Source organism: Grammomys surdaster, unplaced genomic scaffold (assembly GCF_004785775.1).
Source record: "Grammomys surdaster isolate TR1022 unplaced genomic scaffold, NIH_TR_1.0 62, whole genome shotgun sequence".
NCBI lineage: Eukaryota > Metazoa > Chordata > Mammalia > Rodentia > Muridae > Grammomys > Grammomys surdaster.
Genome location: NW_021604564.1, coordinates 13,719,167 through 13,725,085, shown reverse-complemented (window position 1 = coordinate 13,725,085; position 5,919 = coordinate 13,719,167). Strand labels below are relative to the sequence as shown.

Genomic DNA, 5,919 nt, shown 5'->3' with positions numbered 1-5,919 from the left:
CACAGAACTGTGGAAACCCTTTGAGAAAGTTTGTTTTGGAGAATCAGTATTGAAGATCTTTTCACTAGGGCATTTAAAAGGAATGGTGATGTCAGGGTAGGGAAGAAATCCTTGGCTTTGGGGGTGGAGGGCAGGACTGCAGAGCTGGATGCCAATGCCACTTGAAGATGGAGAAAAGGAAGCCGAGGCCTGTGCTCTTTAAAATGGTTTTTATCACCTAGCACCCTTCTTACCCTCCTTACTGCATGTTATACTGTAACCTGTGGGGAGCACATTCAGAGTTAAGTTTGGCTGACTTCTTGCTTGTGATTAATCATAGATGAGTCTGCCAACATCTGTCTTTGTTTTGAGTTAAGACGAGTTCCTCTGCTTATGTATATGTCCTCGAGAGACTGTCCAAGCCTGAAGGAAATGGCCTTAGTCAGACATAGTATACCTCAAGCTTGCCATGGGGCCATTGTTTATCTGTGGTCATTGTTCATCTTAGAATTGGCTGTGTTTTGTGCTGCTTGCCCTTAAATGACACTGAGAAAGCACACTTGCTTGCTGACATGGTATTGACCAGCAGCCTTCCCATCTCTGTCTCTTGCATCTTCTTTCTGCCTTTCCTATACCCATCCTCAATCCCCCAGTCATAGTTCCCACGTTGACTGACCAACAGGTTCTGGCAGAATGGCATTTACTGTGAGGCTGAACTATGGGGGACAAGTGAAGGACACCCTGGAAAAAGCGAGTGCTCAGAAAAAGAAAATGGATCTGGGAAAGGGGAGCTTGGTGCAGCATTTCTAGGGAGTAAAAGACACAGGGAAACAGAGATAAGGGTGCTCAGAAAAAGTAAGGGCGCTCAAAGAAAGTAAAAGTCAAAAGGAAAAAAGGAAAGGGAAGGGAGTGGAGGGGAAGGAAGGGGAGGGGAAGGTAAGGAAGGGGAGGGGAGGAAAAGGAAGGGGAGGGCTGTATGTTTTTTATCAAAAGCTTAAGAATGTGTTTCGCTAAAGCAGGGCAACAATTACATAACTTTTTAGATTTTGTACAAAAGGTTTGTCCTTGGTTTCCTGAAGAAGGTACAATAAATTGAGCAACCTGAAAGAAAGTTGGAGAAAGACTTCAAAATTATTATGATGTGCATGTAGTAGGTAAAATGCCTGTGGATACTTTGAGTCTCTGGACCCTGATTAAGGCTAGGAGAGAGAAGTAGGTTTCAGAGAAGCAACTCCATCAGGGACACATTGGTGAATAAGAGAGATATTGAAAGTAACCAGTCCTGAAGCTGGAAGCAGCAGCAGGGGTTTGCTCCTGCCCCTCACTTCTCCGGTGGAGGCAGAGGTTCTCTGGCATAGGTGAGTTATGATCCAATCCAGCGGGTTGAAGTCTAAGAATGTTTTTAGAAAATGTTTGAGGTTGCTAAATGCGAGTGATGAAGGTTAGGGGATGTAAAAAACCTGGATGATGATGATGATTTAGAAATAAAAAATGCTTCAGATGAAAGATGTTTAAAGTTGGTAAATGCAAGTGAGAAATATTGGAGGGTCCAAAGGAGATGTTTTAAAATATAAAAATGCAAGTTATAGAAATGTAAGAAATTATTTTTAAAACTGGAAAATGTTTCATATTCCTCCCACATGCTATTGTTATTTCAAAGTTCAGAATTTTAACATTCATCAGTGGACTTCTGATAAGCTAATGGAATACTGGCAGTTCACAATTCAGTCTCAAGCTCAAGATTTTAAGTTTCCCTTTGGTTGTCTTCTAATAAACTTAAAGATGTTTCTTATCATGCTAAAAGCATGTCTGTTCAATCTGTGTATCTATAGCTGTAAACTTACAACTTTTATAACAGATGCCTATTAACTATATTTCTAAAATATGGATGCCAACACAATGGTAAATACTAATGCACATCCTTTTGTAAACTAAAGTTCACATCAGGTTCACGAAATCGAGAGTCCTAAGACTTGCACCTGCCTGTTACACATCAAATGGACTCCAGATAACTACACTTGCCTATTCTGATCCAATCCAGCAGGTAGGTCCAAATATAATTTATATAAACTAACATGTATCATACAAGTTAGAAATTATATACATTGAAAAATGTATATAGCGTGCTTTGAGCGATTCCGGAAGAAACAGGAGTGCGGCGTGAACATGGGGAAGCAAAAGAAAACAAGGAAATATGCGACTATAAAGCGAATGCTCAGTAGATGAACGACTTAAAGAAAAGGATAGGTTGAACCCTAAAAAGAAAGAGAAGAAAGATCCGAGTGCGCTGAAGGAAAGAGAAGTCCCCCAGCATCCTTCCTGCTTGTTCTTCCAGTACAATACACAGCTGGGTCCACCTTACCACATCCTTGTCGATGCCAACTTCATCAACTTTTCCATTAAGACCAAACTGGACTTAGTGCAGTCGATGATGGACTGTCTGTATGCCAAGTGTATCCCTTGTATAACTGATTGTGTAATGGCTGAAATTGAGAAATTGGGACAGAAGTATCGTGTGGCACTGAGAATCGCCAAGGACCTGCGATTTGACCGATTGCCATGCACACACAAACGCTGATGACTGCCTTGTACAGAGAGTAACTCAGCACAAGTCTTACATTGTGGCCACAGTTGACCGTGACCTCAAACGAAGGATCCGGAAGATCCCTGGTGTTCCTATCATGTACATTTCTAACCACAGATACAACATCGAGCGGATGTCAGATGACTACGGAGCCCCTCGCTCTCGTCACTTAATTAAACGCACTTTCTGATTTAAAAAAAAAAAGAAAAATGTATATAATAACTACATTCCTGTTCACACATGCATGTGTATATGTAAAGTATCTGCATTAAATATAAATTATATGCACTGAATATGATTTATATATGTTATTATATTATATACAGTAAATATAAGTCATATACATTAAATATTAATTATATACTTTAGATGAAATTATGTTAAATATAAATCACATATATCAAAAAACAAATCACATACATCAAAATATGGATTAAATATGAGTTAAGTCTATAAAATACATTATAATCTATATAATATACGTAATTTTCATGTCCTCAAGGACAGGGAATTGTAGAATGAGCCCACGGAGCTTTGAAAAATCAGTTACATAACATAAAAGAAGGGGGGAGTTGTATACTTCTTCACCACAAAGCTTTATTTTGAAGTTTTTGACCTTGGACGCCAAGGGACTCTGCTGCTGTCTACGGCACCCTACCATAGGAATACTCACACTCAGGTGAAATGAAAGGATCTGATTTCTGATATATGACATGGTCCTGGTCCAGTATTACTAGGGGGAAGAGGCTGTGTTTGTTTTTTCGCCCTTGCAACCTCCCCATGAAAAGAAACACAAACTCATGGAAGCTGTAGTATATCATAGTGTGTCCCACAGTATACCCTTTTGTCTTCACTTCTTTCTTTGCAAATGTTCATTGCAACGAGTCATTGGTCTGGTTTGAGGTCTCTGGCTCCCACTACACTCGCAATACTGGATCCTCACTGGGACTTCTGTGGGATGTGTCATGGAGATCCTGTAATTTTGGATCTGTAAGACTGGCCCCTTCAGTCATTCCAGCAGTTCACAGATAAGGTAGATATTGCGATGGGCCAACTCAAAGCTATGGATCTGAGCCTTCAGGGGTGGCTGAGCTGACCAGCCTGGCAGATCTAATGCATCACCAGGGTGCAGAAGATCTGCTAGGCTTTCCAGCACTTTCCAGCACTTCCCCAGCCAGCGAAGGGCACCATGCAAGGCTTGCTTTCCTGAGTGCTGAAGTAGGCAAGGGGCTGGGCCAGCTCTCCTGCTTTCTGCCCTGGTGCTTACAAACCTGTAACCAGGGATAACTCTACTGTGCTGCCCAGGTGAGGTGCAGGGCTTCTAGTGTTGCACCCAGTGAGAGGCAGATACAGCTCCCTCATGACCTCAGGGCCACCTCTCTTGTCTGCCATAGGTGGTAGTATCGATGGGGGTATCTTTCCCTTGCCCATGCCACTACATGTCAGATAAGTTGTGAGGCCATCATTGCTATACTCATGTCCTTCGGGCAGGCTCACCTGTGCCCTTACCATCAGGGTCAGCTCTACTGTGGCCCAAGGAGGTGCAAGACTCGATCGCCCAAATGCTGCAGTGGGTGAGTGGTGGGGCCAATTCTTCCATGATGCCCATGTGAGGGATGGGACCAGCTCTACACAGAAATCAACATGGCCCCAGGTAACTATCACCAGACCAGGGACAGCCTTTTGTGGTAACAGATCCTGGCTGCTGCAGGAACCCAGACAGCAGTGGCAGCAAGGGCCAAGACCTCATCACGACAGCCTTAGGTGGCATTACCAGCTACTCGTATCAGATGTTCCTCACTACTCTCAGTTCTCCAGTTCTGTCTCTCTTCATTGTGTATACATCCTGTTTTCTTCTCTTTCCTCTATCTCTTCACCATTTAATTGCTTATCTTAGTGGCACCAGGGCCTCTGTGTGTCTGAGTTTGTCTCAGGAGTGTTTTGTCATGCCCTTGCCATGTGTCACAGAGCAGGGGTCATCACAGGCATGATCTGCCTACCCCAGCTTCATGACAACAGACTGAGAGTTGTCTCCACCATGGTTTATCTGCCCAGGCAGTGTGGCAGCAAGCAATCTCCAGTATTAACCTCTCTCCTGCTCCTCTGCCTACAAGCAGCTGGGGATGTTTTCCAGCATGGTGTGGCATGGTGTATTTTCCCTTAGCTCCTGGGTTTGCTTGCTTGCTAGTAACTGGCTCTGGGGCCCACTGGGCCTCTTGGCTCATGCCCTCCAGCTGGTTAGGGCTGCTCAGTGGGGTTGGGGTACCGAGGGACCTCCCTGGCACATTGATGAGACACCACAGTGCCCTTCTGTTCACCTCCAAGTCACAAGAGCCCCCAGGGTTGGCCATCAATACAATCTCTAAACTGTAGTTGTATGGGGAAAATTTAGAGGCCACCACAGCGGTGGGGCCCCGGAGGGGCTTCCACTCTGTGGCGGGTCCCACATTCGGGAGGAACCCTATAGTTCCAGCGGCCTAGAGGCCTTGGCGACGGCAGGCCCCAATAACACGAGGAAGTCCTTGGTTCCAAAAAGGTTTATTGTCATGGTGGATAGTAGATGGATCTAGGCGTACCCCCCCCCCCAAAACTCAGGGTAGTCCTGAGCTATATATGGAGGGAGAAAGGGGGAGGATTGGGGGAGAATCTGGGGGAGGCATGCTTAATTTGCTCTGCCCTCTGGCCTTCATTAGTATGTAAATCCCTAGGGCCTGAGGCCTATAGCCTGGCCTATGTGACTGAACAATGTAATTCTATGGAGACTGTGACTGCTTTTCAAGATCATGGATTCTGGGTGGTGCCAAACTCCTGCTGGTTCTCACGCAGAATCCCATGCAGAGTCTGCAGAGTCTCGGGGTTCTAGGCACCTGCTCAACCATGACCCAGGATACCCTTACGCAGTCCCACATATTTGAAATGTTTATTATACGCAAACTCACAGAGAAGTCTAGCTTTAACCCTACCTCAAAGAAGCTTCTTTTTTCAACAGATGGAGACTGTAACAGAAAATTATAACTGGTCCAAACGCAGAGAGAGTAAGTAGCTGTGGACTGCTCCACTCCAGTTAACACAACAGCAATGTAACCCCAATTCCTAAAGCTCAGAGAAAGCAGTGGGAGAGGGGCAGAAGAACTACAAGCCAGAGGACCATGACACTTGCTGTACATAGTGTCTGCTAGACATGAAAGCGAAGCTGCACCTGTGAAGTCTCAACAATATGGCTGCCCAAGTAAGACTTTCATAATGAGAACACCAGTTGGCACGCCAACATAGATGGGGGAAGTTTCCCCAGACCCCACTGTAAGATAAAGACTACAAGCAATAATCAATGGGGGGGGGGGTGTGGAGAAAGAGAG

At 44.7% G+C, this 5,919-nt stretch overlaps 1 pseudogene; it reads left to right on the top strand.

The window, feature by feature from the left end:
• Window positions 1-2,145: 2,145 nt before the first annotated feature.
• Window positions 2,146-2,753, top strand: LOC114616699 (annotated as a pseudogene).
• Window positions 2,754-5,919: the final 3,166 nt, after the last annotated feature.